This window comes from Aptenodytes patagonicus, chromosome 4 (assembly GCF_965638725.1).
Source record: "Aptenodytes patagonicus chromosome 4, bAptPat1.pri.cur, whole genome shotgun sequence".
In the NCBI taxonomy this organism is placed as follows: domain Eukaryota; kingdom Metazoa; phylum Chordata; class Aves; order Sphenisciformes; family Spheniscidae; genus Aptenodytes; species Aptenodytes patagonicus.
The window spans coordinates 57,080,295-57,102,696 of NC_134952.1; the positions used below are offsets into that span (position 1 = coordinate 57,080,295).

The 22,402-nt window shown below is 42.6% G+C and overlaps 1 long non-coding RNA gene across 1 annotated transcript in view; it reads right to left on the reverse strand.

Moving 5' to 3' along the window:
* Positions 1-22,402, reverse strand: part of LOC143159642 (uncharacterized) — a 43,501-nt gene that overhangs the window by 15,340 nt on the left and 5,759 nt on the right. Inside the window, exon 3 of the long non-coding RNA XR_012995193.1 lies at positions 12,597-12,713. This is a non-coding gene — a long non-coding RNA (uncharacterized LOC143159642). The remainder of the gene's footprint in view (positions 1-12,596; positions 12,714-22,402) is intronic.

Consider the following 22,402-nt stretch of genomic DNA (forward strand, 5'->3'; position numbering starts at 1 on the left):
TGAAACAATTGACTCTTTGGAAATGGATTCTGCAGTAGCTGGATGACAAATTACAGGACAGCCATGTCACCTTTAGCAGCACAGGCAAGACCACTTAAACACCTATTTAAATTCTAAGATTTACAGCTATATTGATTAGGAATTACAGTCAATTTAGTGGTTTCTTTGTAGTGAAGTAGAAGTAAGCTGTTAATCTAAACTGCAGTGTTATAAACACATCCAATTTTGATTGAACTGTTACCAATGTAAACATATCATTATAATGAAATTAAAGTAGTAGCAGGAATTGTGGTATGAAGTTCTAGCCAGATCTCAGTGACATTAAGATAACAGGTAGAAGTGCAGAAAGTATCGATCTTATGTGACCAGTAGGCTGCTTAATAAAGGGAGAAAGACCTACACATTGAAGAACTGAAGATAAAAAATATTAATAGCAAACATGAAGTACTGCTTCAGTGCATGCTTGAAATATCACAAGATGTTAGAAAAGCTCATTTACAAATTAATATTCCTTTCATATTTATGAAGTATGAGAATCTAGAGTCATATAGCTGTTATTGGCACATGGAACATTGAAACGACGTAAATTAGACATAACTATGTTGGGGGGGGTTATACATTCATATCTGAACATAAAGGAAGAACGTAGTTCTGTTTAGAGAGAGAGCAAAGTATGTTTTTTCTTTCCTTCTCACTTAATGTGATAAATCATGTGTTTATGTCCCTCCATTTTTCCATTTGTAACTTGGAGCTAATATTGCTGTGACATTCAAAAGGACTGTTCTGAGAAGAGAGTCATAAAGATAAGGGGGAATTCAGCTACTGGAGCGCTGATTACCATCTTAATTAGGTATTTCTTCTCATTACATCTGATAGGATGTGAACGCTTGCTGTTTATTTTCCGTCTGTGAAAGCTATGCCCAGTTCAAATTCAGTTTTCTGCCATAAGGATGACTCTGGGAGAAATGCTTCCAGCCTCCACATCCAGCAAGTGAGAGGTGAGGGGACCCTTACCCACTCGTAAATACCAGCAAACACTGCTCCAGGTTTCACGATGCTGAGTATGACCCAGCTGCAAGTCAGTCACTCACAGCAAGACAATAACTGCGCTCAGAGGAAGCCATCAAAGACTTCCAAAAGAAACCTGCTCTGAGATGAAAGAGAAAATTATTATGGTAATCAACTTTGCTAAGAGAAAAGGAAAGCTGTTTCTCTTTGGGAAAATTTCCAGTGCTGAAGAAAGGGGGGAGAAGGCAGGGAGGGAACATGATAAGGTCTCACACGTTCAATTGATTGTTCACATCTAACAAAAATAGCCCCAGCCTGTTCCCATTGTCCTGCAGCTGCTGGCTTCATCATGCTTATTGTGCGTTTCCTCGTGGCTGAGCAGCGCGGTTGCCCAGTTTCCTCTCCTTCATTTCCTAACAAGATCTGCGATGAACTGTAGGAAAAGCCAGCAGCACTTCAAAACAACACCTTTCAAGTTTCGCTGGGGCCATCCAAAACCCAGGCTAGTGTCTCATAGCAGAGCAAAGCAATTTCAGGCAAGTACCAGTGCAGGTAGCTGGGTCCTGTCCTGAATCAGGATCCCGTCGCTTGCATATTGTTGGTGCTTTTTAATTCCTGGGGCACGTTTGCGTTTATGTGTACTTCAAGCTTGCTCATTAGGTGACAGGAGAAGCTTCCTGCCCTCAAAGCCAAAAGATCTTAATCTTGGGAAAAGAATGCGCACAAAGATGTGAACATTGTATTTAAAAGGTCTCCCTCGCCTCTATGTATTTAACAGCAAGTGTTAGTTCTCCGAGGAATCATTCCTCTATATGCAAGCAGGTTTTGGATAAAGAGCAAGGTGTGGGGGGTGTTCCCCCTCATTCCTTCACTGGTCCTGTGTCGGAGTTTACCTTGTCCGGTGTCGACGGCGGAGCGGGAGTGCGAATCCGGAGTAATGATAGATCCCAATATGAGTATGGTCATTCTCCTTTATTTATACTTATAACAGGGCTTATATAGTTATCTACTGTGGACACGCGCTTCCTAACAACCTATGATTGGCTAATTACGGCTGTTCACGCGCTCACAGCTACTTCGGACACGCGCTTCATAACAACCTATGATTGATTAACTACAGCTATACACGCGCTCACAGCTCCTTCGGACACGCGCTTCATAACAACCTATGATTGGTCAATCACAGCCGTACATGCGCTCACAACACCCTTCTCATTGGTAGCTGCTGGCTGGTCCCGCCGATCTCTGCCTCCTCCCCATCCCGGGTGTTGTTCCGCTGTTGTTGTTCATCACGTGGCGAGGTACCTTCTTCTGCCCAGGGAAGGACGGTCAAGGTCACCAGCCGTCTTTGTCAGCATACCCCTGCTACTGTTTAAAACATGGGTTGCTCAGGGATACTAGATCGTGCCCCTGCTGTACCAGCCACTCCTCCACAGTCCTGGAGCCGTTTAAGCTGAAATATCAAATTGACCTGGTGTGGCAGGATTGGTCGTACAACAAACCTGCCCAGCCCTCGTGGAAATAAGCCATAGAAATCAAATTATCATTCCCAAGAGTGGTATTTTCTGCATACAGAAGTTAAACATCATAGCACCATAACTGAACACCATAAGATGGTTGAAAAACTTCCTATGAATATTTTGGAGTCTATTAAGCCCTCTTTAGCTAAATTTCTCTCTGTCTTTCATTCCATCCCCAGGAAATTACAGAACACTTTTCTATAGAGAATTTACAGAGATGCAGTATTTTGCATCTATGCCCTTCTTCCAGCATGGATTCAAGATGCAAGCTCCTTCTCATGCCCCGTGACACTTCTTTTTCTTTAAGAAATGTTTTCTTCATCGAGGAGTTTCATTTATGCAGAAATAATTTCAGATGTTTCAAATAAAACCAGCTGAGGGAAAGATTTGCTCTTTCAGTTGGTGTTTTGTTGTTATTCTCTACTATTTGTCAATACCTTAACTGTTCCACTGGATAAAATCAGCTTGAACAAAACCCTGTAGGTGAAACAGAATTAACTTCTGGTGAGAGGTGCTGGATGAGAAGTCCAGACAGCTATGGACCAATCTCAAGGCTATTGTGATGCCCCCTGCCCTGATATTTCATCAAAAAGTGGCCCTTCAAGAGCAAATCGCTGGCACCCAGATGTAGGTGAGCCTTGTACACAGATGAAGGAAAAAAGCCATTTGGGAATAACCAGCAAAAGGGAAGAGCACCTGTGAAAGCGTCCTCAGTAAAATAATATTTTTCCAGCCCCACTCCTCCCTTAGTAATCAGTCTGCTTCCTGGACGAGGGACTTGCTAGCCCTGGAAATCCAGCCAAACAGATAAGCTACACTTCGGTTCACCTTATTTGCTGCCAGATCTTCAGTCTCAAAAACACTTAGTGCTCAACAACTCTTAATCCAAATGTCAGACTTAGCCTCTCTCCTCCGCTCAAATACTTCACATAACTTGGAGTGAGGAAAATATTTGCAGGCGTTTTCAGAGCTGCTCACAGCCCTCGCCACAGACCTTTCCTGCTCCTGGTCTTTACTACGGGAACTCGACCCTTGGAACATTTATTTGGACTTTTAAACAGGGATTTAATGACACATCAAGCCTCTAAGAAAAATTGAGAAGGTGGATAAATGCTTTCTGCATTTTAAATAACAAAAAAGGAGAAGGGATAATATAAAGTAATGACCAGTCCGTGAACTATCCATGACTTCAGGCAACACCTCACACAAAGCTCATATGAGTACCTGGAACCCACAAATTAATCAGGGTCTTAAAATTGCTGATAGGCTCTATTCAGAGTCTCTTTTTACTGTAGCTTGACCTAAATTCTCCAATAGTCACTGAAAAACCTCATTTGACTGGAAAGAACATAAAATAAGCTTACTTCAAGTGCTGCTACTAATGCTCTGGCATGTATTTTAGCAGCTTTTCTAATATTTTTGTTCAACATCATAGCAATGTAATAATTCTCCCTGTATCAAGTCCCTTGAATTCATAATTCCACAGTAAAGCTGAAATTAGAAAAAACTGCATTAATTAGATAACAACAGAGAAAAACAACAAAGTGATTGTCATATCTACCTCATCAGCTATATGATTGTTTCAAACATGCAATACTTCTTTAAGCTGAATTAAGAACAATAGAGATCAATTTATATTGATTAAATGTGAGAAAAAAGATGGCATTAAATAAATGGCAGGTCAGTTCCTACTGCATAAAAAGTGAACTGTGATGGATGTTTAGGCAAGGCATTTTCTTTTGAGTTTGTCAAAGCCTAGTTAAAGAAGAAAGCAAATTTGTTCAATAGGCAACCCTTGTTGATCTTGGGAGATGTGGATACGAGAGCAAAGATCAGGTGTGCGAATGAATAGGGCTTGTGGTTAAGTCCTGATGTGCATGGAGAGATACCATCCAGAGAAGTAACCCAGTGTGACCTCCTCCTAAGCACTTCTTTCTTGGATACTCCTTGGATTGTGCATTTGTTGTCCCTAAAAATCTCTAAATCCTTGCAGATATTTTTCATTACTATGGTAACTGTTTTGAGAGGAGCTGGTGATACAGTCAGAGGCAACTGCCACTAGACAAAATAAATCAATCATTGTTTTATTAGTTTTATTGGCTCCTTCATACTCACGCACAGAGCTAAAATAGGAAAACCAAGAGTCTGCTTGCTCCCCGGCCTGAGGCAGTTTGCACCTCAAGTTGGATAGGCTTTGCGTAATGAGAGGGACTGGGCTTTATATCTCACCAAAACCAGTCACATCAGCTGTCTAAAAATATTGAGTCCTCCAACAGACCACAATTTATTTTGTTTTCCTGCTACATCTTACTTGTCAGGTGTGCCAGGGTAAGCCCAAATAGGGCTGTGCTTGAGATTCACTACTAACTCTGCCTGAGCTAAGCCAAGCACTGGAAGCAGCTTTTGTGCAGGAAAGGTCCACATCTGGGCATGTGCACAGCTGCCGTATTTCAGCACCTCGCACTTATGCCTCCATCAGGATTAGGAAATGAAATCAGGAAGCTCTGGAGTGAGCTTCGAGGAAGACATCCCTTTTTCATGCTCTTATGGCTTGGCAATTACAAAACTCTCTTTGGAGATCAAAAATGTGGCTTTAAAATTTCTTAGCCCGACGGGAGATTTGAACAACGTACTCCCAGTATCTCCAAAATTCCTTCAAGCAAGAGTCACCACAAGCACCCTTCACATTTTCCAAGACAAGACTGTAGCCCTCGCTGCTCTCTGAAAGACTGAAGGGAAAAAAGCCCTGTCCTCAGGAGAGGTGGGCAGCTGCTGGCCTTCCTTGCAGCCCTGAGAGGACACCCTGGAAACAAGAGTGATTCCAGATCTTTAAAAAAAAAACCCAAACAATTGTTTTTCCCAAGGACTACACTGTGCAGTGTTACTGTAATATTTTGCATCAGAACCAAAACTCGGGCAGGCTGACATCTGATTGTTCATTTTTTTCTTTTATTCTCCAATTTTGTTTCTTTCCTTGCTCGCATGCATGAGTGTTTAAAAATAATTTCACAGTTCTCAGACAGGATACCTCCTGATATCTTACGGAGTACCATCAATCCATGGACCAAAGTCTGAGAAACATCTCGAATGAGATTCCCTACTCAGATGGCTATTGATTCTCTCCAAGATGCAGAGCACCTACCCTGTCCCAGGCATCTGGGTTTCTCTCCCTGGGACCTAGGAGTCAAGCACTGGAATGCCTGAAGGCATTTAGGCTGTTTCTTTGCTCCAGCTCTACGACCATCACAAAAGAGTTTTTGGTCCAAAAACCATTCCGGTATTACTTACTTTTGCCTCCCCCAGGAGCACCAGAACTTTCTCAGGCATATTTTGTAAGGATTAAGTATGTCTGTCCTGATAACAGCTTGATGATGTTCTGAAATACTATAAATGCGTTAGGGAACCACGCTACTGATGCTCTCCTTGCTAGCAGCAGCTCACCTTTTCACATCCTATAATAACCCATAAAACTCCCGCACTGCCTTTTTGGGACTGAATTGAGAATTTTGGCTAGAGAGAGGCAGTCTCCCATTCTTCTGCAGGCTGCTAAATAAAGCTAAACTAGACATGCAGACCTTTGCAAAGACTCATGCAGCTGTATTCATACTTCATATCAACAAAGAGGTTTTACCAACCCGTTTTCCGTTAAGGTCTGCTGCAGATCCCTGCGATTACCAGTGCCACCTCCTGGTACTGAAACGTACTGAGATCAAGCCATGCAGGAATGGTAGGATGAAGAAACACAAAATATCCCAGTCCTCGCTTCCTGCTCAATTTTTGTTGTTCTCTACAGACTTTTATAAACAACTATTTATTTTACAGATAATCAAAAAGTTAAATATTCTTGTAGCTATAAACGAATGAAAGGACAGGGGAGCTGTCAAAGGCAAGAGGTTACAATGGATTTTCCTTTCCAGGATATCCATAACAAAGCTAAACCCAAACCAGATATATGCTCATCAAACCAGCTAAAGCTGAACAAGAGAAAGCTCAGGAGTTTAAAGATTTATTCAGAAATGTCTGCATTCATTGCAGGACTGAGGAAATTCTTGCAGCATTTATGAACCTTGGATACAAAACCTGAGATTTTGATTGAAGATTTGAAACTGGGGGGTTTCCATGTCCCCACAGCTCGGGTATGCAATTTACACTGATTTATCCAGGCAAATGAAAGGGAGAGAGGCAAGGCTACAGGTTAGGACATAGCTGCTGGCAGGAGGCAGGACTCTGCTCAGGGCTCTGCCAGTTTTCTTTCTCAAAGTGACCAAAGATGTGCTGCTTCTTCCAGTAGCAAGTCAGATGTTGTGCTCAGCTACTGTCTACTTCAGTATCCTTGTCGACCTCCAGCAAAACCCCTCAAGCAGGTATTCCTGAGCTCCCCCATGGGCACTGCTCACCATCTGGGCTGGGTCACACTTTTGCCAGCCTATTTAAAGAAACCAACTCCCAAAAATGCAGATGAGAGGAAAAACTGACGTATATCCATGAAAGCAAACAATCTCAAAAGTTGAAGCACAGGATCTATTTTTTCAGTGATACCTTCTCATCTCTTCTCTATCCATCTTGCGCAGAGCCTCACAGCAAGAGAAATCACAGCCTCAGGTCTGAAAAAGCAGCAGTCCTCTCCCTGTGCCCCCGTATTAAATACATTTTTGCTAGTGCTGGGATACCAAAAGGGCCTAAAAGGCAGCAGAGCAGGCAGCCTCTCACTCCAGGAGAGGGCAGTGAAACACGGCTCAACTTGGCCAGGAAAGGGCAAATGCACCTTGACCTGCTCAGCAACGCCCGCTTAGTCAACCCAAATGTTGACCTCGGTGACACAAACCCGGGCAGATTCAAAAGGAGCTGTCATGAGTGGGGTTTCGTGTGTCACAAGTGCCCTAAATTGATTTGTGTCACTATTTCCTAGGAAAAAAATTATGCAACCCCTCACTCTCTCTCTGCCCATAGAGAGGAAAAAACGTCATTAGGAGGCAGTGTTCGCTTGCGCTTAGGTTAATAGGTCTCATTTGTTCTGCCAGTGTGGAGGGAGGCAGAACCAATGGAATAACTTGTAATTCTCCTTTATAATTAAGATAATGTGCCGTGCTGGCCCTCAATCATATTTTTGGATGTTGCAGTGTCCATGACACATCTTGGAGAGATTGCAGCTGTGATTAAACATTTTTGATAACCCATAAATGTAACATTAGTTGCCTCGGTCAGGTTTCTGATAACATCATTCATTTCAGATCATTCAATTAGTGCAGACAAAGGGGTTCTTTCCAGGAGACATAATGTCATTGTCTCTGGAAAGGAACGTACTTCCCAATGACTGTTTATCACTCTCTAATTACAGTGCTGTAGCAGCCATGCTCTATATTACAAGGAGTCCTTTTTGTGCCCAAGGATCCAGCAGTTCTTTGTTTTAATTTATTTTCCTCTTAAATACCTCCTGCTATTCAAGCAATAATTCCCTGTAAATCAATTGTTAGCAGCAGTTAATGACTGGTTGGTTAATTAATAGCTGAAAGCAAAGCTGAGGGTGTTTGCTGCTCTAACAAACCAGCAGACATTAACTGTGGGATTATTGCTAACATACCCTATAATCAATGACTTCTTGCAGCAACGGGGTAGCCTATGTATCACTTAAAGAAGGGGCCAGCTGGGTTGCAATAGGTGGTGGCATTAGGAAAAACAGTCACTGACTTGTGGGTTGAGCCACATGCCCCTAAGCAGGCAGCGGGGTAACAGTGTTGGTGCAAACATGGCTCAGTTGTAGGGTCTGGGGCCTGAAGCCCCCGTTGCTTTTGGGGAGATGCTTGTGCAACCTCCTCTTATGGCAGTGCAGCTTCAGCTGCTGCCTGATGCGACCTGGGAGGGACGGTGCACAGGAGCACATGCCAGGCACTGCGGGCGAAGTTTGCACAGCCTGTGCTTTCCTCACAGCGAAGAGAGCGCTCATGCACGGGACAGGCTGCACAGGTGTCATGATACCCTGTGTGGGATGGCTGCAGCAGAGATGGGGCTGCCCCTGTGCTCCCCCAGCTGCCTCTGCTGGAGCAGTTTCGGCTCAGAGTCCCACAGACCCCTCAGACTCACGCGGGGTCAGCAGGACCCCAACTACTGAAATCAGGAGTTGCATCCTTGCCAGCAACACAACAAAAAAGCCTCAGGTTTTTGCCTGTGTCCGGATCTGATTATTCAGAGTATTTAGGGGTGTCTGTGTTCTGCTGGAGAGCTGCATTAAGATGTTTTTAATGCAACAGTCTGCTCTGCTTCTCTCTTGAAGGGACAGATTCTCAGATAATCTCTTTTCAAAACATTCTCAATTAATATTTATATAAGCCTGTTTTGTCTCTTATCTTCCACAAAATAAGGTTTGGAGTGATGCTGCCATGGAGAAAGGAGGAGAGTGTAAAGCAGGCAGTAATTGATGTTCACAAAGAGAGCATGTGTAATGGACCAACTGGCTTATTATGAACTAAAATACTGCAGTATCTTCAATACAGAGGATGGTAACGGAGAATAAATGTTGACATTTTTGTGGTGAGCAATGCAAGACCATCAAATCAAACAATTTCTGGCATGTAGTCAAAGCAGCGTTAAAATGGAAACTCGAGTGATAAGAATATTTTTGCTTTTTTTTTTTCCCTCAGTAGAAATGTGCGTCTGTAGGAAACCTCATGGCACGAGTTCCCTGCACTGACATGGATCCGGGGGTTCCCAACAGGCACTGTCTGACTTGTCTTAAGGAAAAAGAAAAAACTCCAGCGAGGAGCATCCTTGCATGACTGCGCCAGCTCTTCTCACCCTGACATTAAGTGGTAAATCAAGATAATTTTTGCTTGTTATCCTCTCCGCGACCAAAGAGAACAATTGCTCACTGTCTTGTTCACAGCCACCACCTCTGCACTGGACGTCTGCTGCCATGTTACTCTCTCAGCCTTCTCCTTCCTGAAGGGAACAAACCCAATTCCCTCGGCATCCCCTCGCAGTTTGTGCTTCCCAGCGCCCTACATTCTGACTGCTTTCCCCAGATTTTCTCCACTTTCTCTTCATCTGCAGGAAAAGTTGGAACAACTGGATGTGGATCCTCAAGTCTTTTACAAACATGCTGCTGCCTGGTTATTTTTTCCCCCATATAAAGTCTCTGCATCTCTCCTTCCCAGGCACAGCACTTTGGACTGTTCCTGATGGAATTTCATTTAAATATTTGGGAGCCATTTCTCTAAGCTGTGAAGATCATTTCAAATTCAGATCCTGGCCTCCTAGGATTTGCAGCATCTCCTAACTGTGTCATCCACAGGTTGCGTTTGTTTGCTTGTTGTTCAGTTGTTAATAAAAAATATTTAATAGAACTGGGTATAAGACAAACTGCTGAATAACCTACCTGAAATATCCTTTCTGACAGTGATCCAGTGCTAGCTGTTGCTGCGGAGCTATTTTTCAACAGGCTATGCACCTACCCCATTGTAATTATATCTATACCATATTCCTTAGCCTGTCATATATGTCAAAAAGCGTTACTAAAAATCAAGCACTATTGCATTTGCTGCTTCCTCTTTATTCACTAGATAAGCTACTGTGACAAAGAAGGAAATTAGGTTGATTTGACATCAACTGTTCTTGACAAGCCTATGTTTTCCTTTGGGTTTTTTTTTTTCCTTTCTTTTTTTCATCACCATATCAGCTGGCTACTTGCAAATTGATTGTTTAATGATTTGTTCCTGAATCTTTTAAGGACCTAAGTTAGACTGACAGGTCTGTAATTCCCTGGGTCCTCCTTTTCCCCTCTTTAAAATATAATACACTGTGTTTGCCCTTCTCTTGTCTTCGGGGACCTCCTCTCTCGTCTGTGAGTTCTTAAAAGATAATCACTAATGGCTCAGCAATTGCTTCAAACAGTGCCTTAAGTACTCTGGGGTGAATTCCATCAGGCCTTGCTGACTGGAGTACATCCATCTTATCTAAATATTCTTTAATCTATTCCCCTCCCCTTCCAGTCTGTACTTTTGCCTCCTTGTAAAAATTAAGTTTAAACAATTGGTTGTGTCCCCTGGTGATGGATACACTTCATAATTCAAAGCAATTAAACATTCTTCAGTATATCCTTTAATATTTACCAAGGTTTATATTTCCGTTCTCCGCATTACAATTCTAAAAAATAAACCCATCCACCCCTATTTACTGGCTGCTAAACCGAGACACCACTCTTCAGGACAGATTCACAGCTGAGGGTGGAGCAGAAAGAGGAAATGTGACTAAAACATTGTGTTTTTTCATTCAGAACTTCAACATCCACTGACAGACCTGTGCTGATCACAACAACAGAGGCTTCCATTTCTCCCCAAGCTGTTCCTAAAATATAACTAGCACCTTCATATCTGAGACTGCACCTGTCCATGCACCAAGCACTCCCTGGAATGAACAACTACGGTACTTTGAATTTGGGAAACTGTTAGGGCTGTTGTCTAGACGTGCACTAAATTACAACATACTAAGTCCATGTGTTGTTTGTTTTTTTAAAAAAATAAAACATCAAGATCTGCCAAAAGTCGTGGTGGGTTTTCCATGTAAATACAATGTGGAGATCCACTTCCTTTGTTCTGTCAGCCACCTGATGCTGTAGTACCCAGTGGGAAGATAACTCGGGTTTCTACCTGTGATAGCTGAACAGAACAATCTTTACTGCTGTCTTTAATAAAGTCTTTTTTTGCCCACTTTTCTCCTCAGTAGTTCACAATCATTACAGAGCTGAGTGACAGTGAGTGCTTGCATATGAAGGCTTTCTCTAAAGCAGGGTGTTCGTACAGTCAATACTCTCAGGTTTGTTTTCATTATCAGTTTGAGGGCTTTCTGCTAGAATAAAAGATATCTCATAACAGCTATTACTTTTTAGAGGTCTGTAGGTTTAAGCCCCACCCCATTCCTAACAAGTCAAAATGATTGCAAGAAATCAGCTTTCAAATGAAGAGCACTTGGCTCAAGTGAGTTTGAAGAAAAGCTAGCAAGAAGCAGTAGAAAGCTGGAGAACCAGTGAAGATGGTCTCCCATCCTCCCAGTCTCCTCCACATGCCCAAGTCTTGCAGCGCACGCTTTCTGTTTGACCCTGCTAAGCCTGGATGGCCAACCAGGCAACATTGTTCATGGCTTGAAACCCTGCTCACAGCTCTCATATGAGAATTTACCCACAGTGACCCCGATATTTGTGACTCATCTGCAAACATCCTCTTTACCTGATGCTGGATACAAAGAGTATGTTAAGGTACGAGTTAGGATAGGGTACAGCGTTGCTCACTTCCTTGCCTTCTCTGTGTCTAGAGGAATATTCGAGACTTGTCCTCAAGCCCGTCTACTTCTCGGTTTCATGTGCATGCTTAAGGCTTTAAACTCAAAGTCCAGCTATGCCAAAGTCTGAATTTCAGTGTATCACTACCAGCAATTGCCCCATGTTTCTGAAACAAGGCAGCCCAAAAAATCTAGGGTAAAGCTTGTAGTGGCTCAGAATAAGCCTTCTCATTTGAAGGGATCTGTCTCTGGAAAGGCACATTCAGAGGACAAAGGTAGACCAAAAATTTAATCCTTCTTCCAGAAAGTTTTTCCTCTACAGAAAGAATGACATTTGAAATGACAGCTGGTTTGGGAATTTTCTAACTACCTTTTTTTAATCAAAAAAGTATGATGAGTCAAAACTGACCCTTTTTGCAGTAACATATTGGTTTTGATGAAACTCTCACTGGCAGCATTGCTGAGGTCTAGAACAGAAATTACTTGAAATTCAAGAAGGCGAGAGGCACACCACAGAGCTGGCAATTGCCAGTTGGAAGGACACTCACCCACGACACAAAATACTCCCATTTGCACTTATAATTATCCACATCCTATATGAATACAATGATCATCAGACCTACCTTCTGACAGAAGATTTTCAAAACCCCCACAACAGAGTAACTCACTGCTGCTTAAATCAAAATAGGCTGGAAATTCTCATGTCTGGGGTATTGTCCTATGGAAAACTCAATGTCTGAACACTATTTGAAAGAATTAACTACCAGATACAACTTTCCCGTAATGCCTCAGACTTACTTTCTCATTTCCTTCTTGGTCTGGAAACAGCACTGTTGGGTTCCTCAGATGGGACAGTTGGCTGACATCTGTTCTCTGCTGCTTGCATGGAACAATTACTATGTTCACCTGTGTTTTCTGAATTTGGAAAAATCATATAAAAGGAGTCATTTTTGTCTCATGAATCTTCTATACCTCATCTGATATATAGACATAAATGCTGCTTAAATGGCCCTTTTCTCTGAGCTTTACTGCCCATCCTCCTTTCTAAACCCATCCTTGTCTTTCCACTCCTTTTTTTTCAGACATTTTACTTTGAAGGACCCTTATCAGTTTGAAAATTTTCATTTTTTTAAATGCAAGAATCTGTCCAACCTACACTCAGGTTATCATCTCTAGATTTTGCATTTTTATAATGTATTTGAGGATGACTGCATTTCCATGCCTAATTTTAAACTCCTACTTGTAATTTTGACTTCTGTTATAAAACCCCCTTCATAACTACTTTAGTAAGAAGATAAACAACACACTCTCCCATTGCTGTCTTCCTCAAAGTTCAGTAACTCAGCAGGCCAACTTTAGCAGTAAGCTTCAACTTCCGAATTTTCCTGTTCTTGAAGCACTGGAGGAGCAAAGACTATAAAACAGTTTAAGAACTGGTTGATAACTACCTATCAAACTGACAGGTTGGCCTTAACCAAACATTGAGTCAGTTTAGAAGCATTCATGATTTTTCCTCGTCTAGAATACCAGTAAACCTTTGAATCGAGGTTTTCACGATAAGTATCAGTAACAAAGTCAAGTAAATCTCACCGGAATTAGGAACTTCTCATTGTTTATTAATATCTTTAGAAAGCATCATTATTTCTGGGAAGGTGGAGTTGCCCATGGAGCTTTGCTCCCCACCGAAGACTCCCTAGAAAGGCCCCTTATCGTCTCTGCATGAATTTGCTCATCAGCAAAAGAGGGTAAAACTTGACTATTCTCATTGTCTTGGGTAAACAGCACTGCTTTAGTGATTTTTAATGCTACACTTCCACTCCTTAGGAATGATAAATTTTGCAGTAGAACAAATTCCCTACTATACTGCATGAAGGATTCAGAGCTTCCCACTGAGCTGCTCAATAACTGTTCAAAAAATAACTGCTCAAAAACTGTTAAGCTGTTTAAAAGGGGGGGATTCGCTGTTATCTGTATCAGGAGGAAGAAAGTATAGCCCTTGGATCAAGCAGCTGTCCATGGCATCCAATTATTTGTTTTCATTGCACAAAAGAAAAGAAAAAAAAGACTAAAAGAAAATTAGCTACATCGATTCATGCATTGATTGCTGGCTGGGGTTTCATTTTGGGTTGCCCCTGGGACTGCAGCATCAGCAGGAGTGGTTACTTAGTCATGAACGTGCTACACAGCAAGTAACCCAATTGCTCTGTGTAAGGAGCACCGCTTTTTTCTGGTCTCGTTGTGCAAGGAGGAAAACCAGCTCCCCCTAATCACAGGCTGCCACAGCAGAGGACGCATAACCCACTCCTACGGCACATGAGCTACTACAGCTTTTATTATATGGTTTACCAAAATTAAAAGAGCCTGTAGATCTTGGCTGTGGGATTGCTTGGAAGGGGACGTGTGTCCCTGATGAGAAGGCAGCCCAGTTTTACAGACTTGCAATGGGTCTGGTGATTTGAGAGTTTTCAAAGAGGCACAAGCCAAAATACAGTATTATGAAATTAATATTATACAAAATACAATTCTAGCAGATCACCTTAGCACTGCTTTTTAAGCTTCTTTGAAACCAGGACATTTTTAACTGTCTCTTGAAAAAAAATCAATCTATAATGGGCTCCTGATTACAAAGCCCTTATTATAATATGATCGCATATTAAAGATGCAATCATGCTCAGCTTCCCCTTGTGCCAGAAGCCCTATAATGGAGGGATGGTGCCCTTTCTCAAGTAGTAGTTATACAGAAACATAATAAAAAAATACAGTCTAATAAGTCGTCGGGAGGTAAGGAGCAATTCTGGGTCAAGCCAGAAGAAAACGTTAGAGCAGGCCAGAAATCCATAGTCAGCTCGTATGCCGGTCACTGTTTTCAGCCAGAAAATAACACTAAACAATCTCTCCTCATTTAAAAGTTATCTCCCTGAAAGTGAGTTTGTTACTGTTTGTAAAACATACTGTAACTTGCCTTACCAGATAGATTTACATTCTGTGTACTCCAAACTACAAATTCCTGTTGTTTGTTAGCAATTAGAGGAGTCTGTAGCTACATATTGCACTTAGTATAGATCCCATGAATTGATGTTTATGAAGCTGAACAGTTAAAAATGTTATGGGCATTACTCAGGTTTCCTTCCACTGATAGTAACAAATTACTTCAAAGATACTGTGCCCTTTAAATATGCTAAGGTATAACAATTATGGGTTCAGTAGACTTAGAAAGTGTTATGGTTCTGAATGTATTTTTTTCTATTGGACATGTTAGCTTTAGAGCCATTGGGGGAAAAAATGTTATAAGAACATCAAATTTATAATGTAAAAATAACATTCCCTGAAAAAAATAGAACTGTAATTAACCACTTATACTACATCACGACAATCACTATTTTTCTGTATCTCAAACTAATCATCAATTATTAGTCACACCTGAGCAAAAGTCTGAATTCCTATACAAAAGGGAATTTCAGTATGTTTGATTAAAATGACTTTAAAATACAAATTCTAATGCAAAGTTGATATTTTTTCAACATGTTAATTTTGACTGAAACAAAATGTTTCAGTCGTGTATGTTGAGGCAAATCAAAATATGTTGCTTTGGCTCTCTTCAGAGTGAAATAGTATTTCTGCATGGCCTAACAGTGCCTCCACGAGTTGTGGCTTCCATGTTCTCCGCGTCCTCTCCCACAGCAGAGCTTCCCATGCAAAATGTATTTCCTATGTTGCAGCTTAGGCGTCAGATAAAGAAACTTATGGTAGGTTAGCTCTCACCAGGAGGCTGCCCAGCCCCCCCCAAAAAATGAGGGCGCTTGTGGGACTGCAGGATACAGCTAAACCGGCCTGCTACGTGCACCATTTTCTTTCAAGATGGACAGGTAGGGCACAGTTTGGGGAGCTGCAGTAGGGGGAAACTGGGCACATGACATACATCGCCCAGAAAGCATTTTGGGGGTGGTACCAGTTAATACTGAACTCACTCAAAATACAGTATTTTGTTTCTGTGCTACAAACATGAAGGTTTCAGTCTGTGCTAACCCCACAGCAAATGGAAGATTTCCTTTGCATTTTCCTTTCTGGAAAATCAGAACTCTTCTTTTGCAAAAGTTTGATCGTGAAAGAACTATGTTTCGACACGAAATTCCTAACAAACAGTATTTACAAGCAAATGATGGGACTGTGTGAGCCTAACAGCTGCTACTCAGCTGTTAAAATACCCAGTAACAGATTAGCAATTTTTCGTAATCAGAACCATAATATCAAGTACAAGAGGGCTAAACTGATGGCAGACAGTGGAGCGAGGTGGTACCGGCTCACAGTCCCTTACACAGCCCCTCCTTTGCAAAATAAAGATTTTTTTTTTTGCCTTCGGGTGAACCCCTTTCCCTTGACCTTAAGACCCTCCCTGGCTCTCCCAGACATCCCCAGTGACATCCCTCTCCCCCAGCACTGCATCGCTCTTACAGAAGACCTTGCAGTCGGCGTGCTGATGTTAAATAACACCGTCATCTTTTCTAGCCGACAAAAGGTAGCCTCCACCCTGGAGTCTGAAGCAGTATTTTTCCACTTGATGAGCTGCATGCAGTGCATTGCCTACAGCAGCTCGTTTGAACATCCCGTCCCCCGGGACGGAGATGCTCACAGGGTAGCTCTTTGTGCCACCCCACCCGTTCCTCCTCCTCCTCCCTGCTTGGCTGAGCAGAGCCAAGGGATCGCCACAGCAAAATGGGGGGCTGCGGTGTAGGCATAGCACCATTGTGCCTCGGCACTGCATTATCCTCCAAATTGAAAGGAAAATAAACAAGAGTAGCACAGCACATCTTAATCTTCACTGCTGGTAGTGACAGCTTTACTCAATTTTAGTCAGCTATCAAGTAATCAGAATGAATTAAGCAGCAGAAGGAAGGACTGCACCGGGATCCAATAAAGCGGTGGGCACTGGAGCGCTTCAGGGCGTCCCTACACATCTCCCTCTTTACATTACCACCGTGGGTTCCCCACTGCTGCCATCAGACAGCATCTCTGGACAGCTCCCATCCACCAGGAAACCAGCTCCTCCTGAAAACCTATCACCGGATTTCAGAAACAGCTGTCAGTCCAGCTTGTCTCTGCGGGATGGTTATGCATGCCTGCCTGCATGTCTTTATCTGCTTTGAAGAGTCTAATAAGAAGGCTTGAATGTGTTAATAACTCCCAGCAAGTCCCTCTCACACCTTTAACCAAGAGCAGTGCTTGCACTTGGTCAGCGCTCCTGATCGCTCCTGCGCTCCACCAGCTGTGACGGACACGGTGGGACGTACGGTTTCTTTGGAAGGCAAAAGGCAATTTCTTCTTTATACATCCTAGAGGAAAGGAGCAGCCTCAGAAACACTTCACTCCATGGTTGCACTTCTCAAAAAATTAGTAGCTGCTTTCAAAGGACTTCAGTCTCAGAGGTCATTTCAGTTGCAGCCTTCACATATAGAGCGGTTGGATATTGTTGGCTGCAAAAAGGAGGGGCTTTTTATTAATGTCTAGGACCTCCCTGTGGCCAGAGATCAACTTTCAGCCCCAAATTCTGCATTTTGCACATCATGCAAGCCGTGAGGGTACTTACATATGCAAACTTCCAAGCATGTCATTAGGGCATGAATTAGGACAGCTCTCATGAAATCTCTGACTTTGACTGCGTTTTACCACTGCCATTAAACTGTCGCACATGGGCTGTAATCTGCAGTCATTTCATCTAACTGTACATACAAGGCAAACAGTTAATGGCTCCTTCATAAATCCCAACGGCCGAGCAGTAAGCAGGCTACAGACACAGACTCTGCTAACTAAGTCGAGCACAAACCTTCTCTTTTACGACACTGGCAAATAACTATTTCCCTGGGAACAGGACTGAAAGAATGTGATGGAAAAGGTTCACAGCAGGCTAGAAGAGGACATGTAAAGGAAAGTGAGTTTTGGCGCAAGGCGGTTGTTCCTTGTGGCTGTGGTATCTTCCCTTACGCAGGGCAATCCTGGCCCATGTTAACTGGTTAGAAAATAGATTTATCTAGATTATGGTCAAATTTATCCTGAAGGGGATGGAAAACACTTCTGAAAAATCTGAAGAACATGCAAACAGCCTTTGATTATGCATCATTACAAAACTACTCTGATCCGAGACCCTTTTTTTTTTTCCTCCAACCGTTATTTGCCTCCTCCTACCTGAAACACCCCCACCCCTCGGCAACTCCCTCTTGAAGCTCTTCGCAACATCTCAAGAAATTCAAATGCCTGCTCTTAGAGCAAAATAGTGTCTAATTAAACATACCGTGTGGGTGTGAATGAAGCTGGGCCCACTCCTTGCCTCACTGATGTCAACAGAAAAATGTTTTTCTTTTTTACCGCGAGCATCAGCAGAGGCAGGGGCGATGGAGTTTTGAAGGAACAGAGGTTCACCAGTACTGACAACTAACATGGCTTTTCTTTAGGTTTGGTGAAAAAACCTGAAGTTTCCTAAATTTCAGACTTAGGGTCCAGGCTTGTCTGGGAGGGTGTGCGCCGGAGGGCTAGGACAGCCTCACCGGAGGTCAGAGCGTGCCCGCTGGGCAGCAGCTAGCCAAGAAGCAGAGTTGTTTGTGTAAACGTTAGCTACTTACGGGTCCGCTCTGGATGTGAGCATCAGAGAATCTTAAAAACCTTCCTATGCACCACATCAGAGCACGATTTTGCAGGTTTTGAATCAAATTTAAGTATTCAGGGAATGCTACACAGCATATTCATGGCAAAATAGGTTATTTTGCAGACTGAAAATCTACCTAAATCGTTTTTTCAAATATATTCCTTTGTTCATCTGAGGACTGAGTTCAAAAGATAATCCTATATTTCCTCATTTTTCTTTCTATTATAATCCTTCCACAGAAACATCAAAAAAATAAAAGAAACCATTGTAAGTGCAGACAAACAGATAGACACAAATTTTGCCAACATCACAACATAATACAGAAAGGTGAAGATAGAGCATACTTTCCTTTCATCTAGGTGGCAATCCCCCCAGGCCAGAGTAGCTCTAGATAGTGTTCAAGCTCCTGATGATTTGATCTCAATCTCCCCAGTTCCCCCTCATCTTCTTTCACAACACTAACACAGCTCTCTGCGCTGCTCGAGCGGCGGAACAGCACTTTGACCAGCGTGGTTGTAGGTTACGTTTGGTAGTAACTCCTCAGAAAATACCCATCTGGAAAACCGGAGGAGAAAAAATAATGAGCTGAAAGTTTTGCCTGACACCACTAGGAACCGCATAGTTTGTTTGTTTGAGATAACTTCGCTTTACCAGCATGATGGATTCCAGTGGTGTTAGAAGAGAGGTTCTGCCTCTGCTCCAGATAAGCCTCCTGCACTGCATGTGAGAAAAGCTGAGCGTGCTGATGGATTATAGCACCTCATATTCCATTTAAATTCTCAGTTATGAACACTCGTTATTTTTGCAACAGTAGCTGGTAAAGTTAGGGCCTGTGTGAAATAGGAAGAAATGAGAAATTTATTATATTTCGGTAACACAAAATTACATTTTCCTTGTAGAGCTACACAGACTCTCAGGAAAAAAAAAAAAATCAGTAGCTGATCTCTGGAGGTCCATCCAGTCCTTTATGCTCAAAGTTCACATTCCTGCACCTAATGATATATTTTCCTTCAGAGTTTAGCTTGTCTGGAAATGGGAAGAAGTGATCTGGTTTTTCATTTTGATGAGGCTAGCACTTCTCAAAGTTCACCTATGAATAATGTCGGCAGGGAGACGTGCATCTAGCTGATTCAGAAGACACATTTGTGTCAAAATCCATCTCTCCTGATTTTCACTGAAGTGCTTCGATATGCTATGGTACTTCACAAGATTGAAATAAATGCATTTCATAGCCCTCGCCTCCCCCAACTGCCACCTTCCCTATAACTATATTTGCATCCTTTTGTTGCAGAAATACCTGAGGCTGCTTTTGTTTTTCTTAACACAAGACCCGGGGTAATTTGTAGACTTCTCTCTCAGACTTGTTTCTCTACAAGCCATAGCTCATCAGCATAGCAGCATCTCCCCTGCACAAGAGCGGCTCCGGGGCCTGCCAGGTGCTGAGTTTCCCAGCAGAAGAGGGGGGTGCCAAGACAGTATTTTCTTGCAATAATTATGCTTTTTTTCCCCCTCAAATGTAAACATGTTGTGTAGGTTGTTCTGATTTAAGGTTCAGCTGGGCTTTTGGAAAAAATATGCATTTTCCCCTGTCTGTAACTGACACCATGGCTAAATTTTTGAATTATCACAGGATATAGTTAGGCACTTTAAAAAATCCCACAAATGAGAAACTAATCACCTTCAGGAATACCACTGAAATTGTGGCTCCAGCTGTTTTAACTTCCTACTCAGCCCCTTGGAGGAGTGATTAAAGCCTAAGTCTGAGTGATTTAGATGCAAGGCTTAAAGGTATTCCCTCCCCCAGCTGCCATCCTAGCAAACATTATTTTTCTTGCAGGAAAGGCAGCAGACCAAGCTGTGCAACCATGCTTTAGCCACTCTGCTTTAGCCACCCTGGTGCACAGTCCTAATGCGATGCAAATCAGTGATCAGTGGTTTTATACTATGTTGGTGGTGCCTGAAACGTAGGTACGTTTCCTTCCCCCACCCCTGGGAGAGAGGCAACCTAGGGGAAGACAGCCAGGAGGTGCTGAAGAGAAATCTGCCATAGGTTCTGTTAAAACCCTGGTTGGAAAGCACTAGCCCTGAACTGCATGTTCTCATTAAACTAAACAGGGAAACCCTTCTCCTTTCTAGCCCCTGTGCGACACAAGGGGACCTCCAGAAGGGGGGAGCATCGGAGGCAAAGCATCCTTTAACCTTCAGGTTCTCGGCAGCCACCAGCATGGTTGTCAGTGTGCTGGACCCAATTACCTATGCTTACGTGGCATTTCATACTGAATGCTTGAACTCCATGGTATATAATGTTCATGACATTAATACTTCTTATTAGAGTAAGTTGAAGTATACAAGTGGAATAAAATACATTTTTTACTAGAAGAGTATTTTCTTTCACATGTAAGGGTGAGCCTTACATTCAGCATAGAAATGTTATAATGATATATGAGAGAGGGACAGAGCTATTGATAGCAAAGGACAAAAGTTTTTTAGTTAACTGAACAGCATTACTCCTCAGACTTATTTGAAACTGAACCAGTTCCATCCGGCTTAAAAAGTCCTCCAATACTATGTTTCTGTATCATGCCCGGAAAGATTTGCTGTGCCCCTGGGATAGGAGCTGGACTCCTACGGATGTCGTGTAGGAAAGCAGAATGATGAGTATAATGGGACAAACAAGAGAGAGAAAAAGAACAGAGGCTTTCTCCAACTCTTGTGCTTTTTTTTTTTTAAACTAAATTTGAGTTTTACTTACATAAAAGTGTGGAACAGATCTTGTTTTGTCTCGGATTTCTGTGACCTTGTCACAGCAGAATGGCTGGGCTTTGCCTATTTGCTGCATTCAGTCAGTATAGGACATAACGAGTACGAGAAATCCCATGCATGAACTTGGGGTTCTGGAGGTTGAAATACCAGATTAATCTTGCCAGTTCAAGCATTTCAAATAATCACTAGAGTTGCTGCATTCTTATTCAGCTTAAACTTCAAGGGGGTGACTATTGGTTTGCCACACTAACACCAGCGTTGTAGGGTTACATGCGTGCTGCATGGAAAACAGGTCCCCACCCCGCTCCCCATATGTCTGAGCTGCTCCCAACCCGAGATGCAATCTGTCATGCTGATCTGGGAGGAGAAATTTGCCCCCAGCACAGAGGATGTTACTTTGTCTCTTTAGTAGAAGACAAATTCTTTTTTTTTTTCCCTTCCTGAAAACAGTTTCATTTCCTAAAAAAAAAAAAACCACCATGTGGAGGTCTTGCGTTGGGATATTTCAGAACCTGAGTAATACAGATTCCCCATGGAATAGCATCCAGGCCCCTTGGGAGGTTTTGAAGACTGCAGGCTTGCTGTCAGTGCTAGCCCAAAAGCAACCACACAAAGCCTTGCTGAAGAACATGAGGTTTCTTTGGTCCTGCAGTGAATTTAAAGTGGAAGAAGGGTCTGGGGAAAGGAAAGAAATGACAAAATGGGGGCAGCTTGTCCATTGTGAGAGCGCTACCTGAGGATGCTTGAGTGACCCTCAGATAAGCCTGATTTCCTGAAAGCGAAGAATGGCGTGGAGGCAGAGAGAATGTAAGGAACCAGCAGAGGAATGGGGGCTTCTCCCTGTCCCTGTTTCAGTATCCCAAGAAAACACAAGGAGATCTTTCACTGGGACTCCGTACCATGCCTCATTATTTCTCATTCTAGCAAAAGTTTTATCATGTCAGCAAAAGGATTTGTGGTATATGACACTCAAAATTTTGTTCTGATAAAATAACCCAAATATTACAGTGGTGATTTGATCTAAAGTAGCATAAAACAGAGACAACCCGCTCATGAATTACTTAATTTTTCTTTACCCAGAGACCCTTTTTTCACTGCCCTGATTTTCTCAGTGGATGCAGCACACATGCACAGATATACGTCCTTGTCATTGTACCCCTCGTGCCAGGTGTCAGCTTTCTAAGATGACCTTCACCACCCCGCG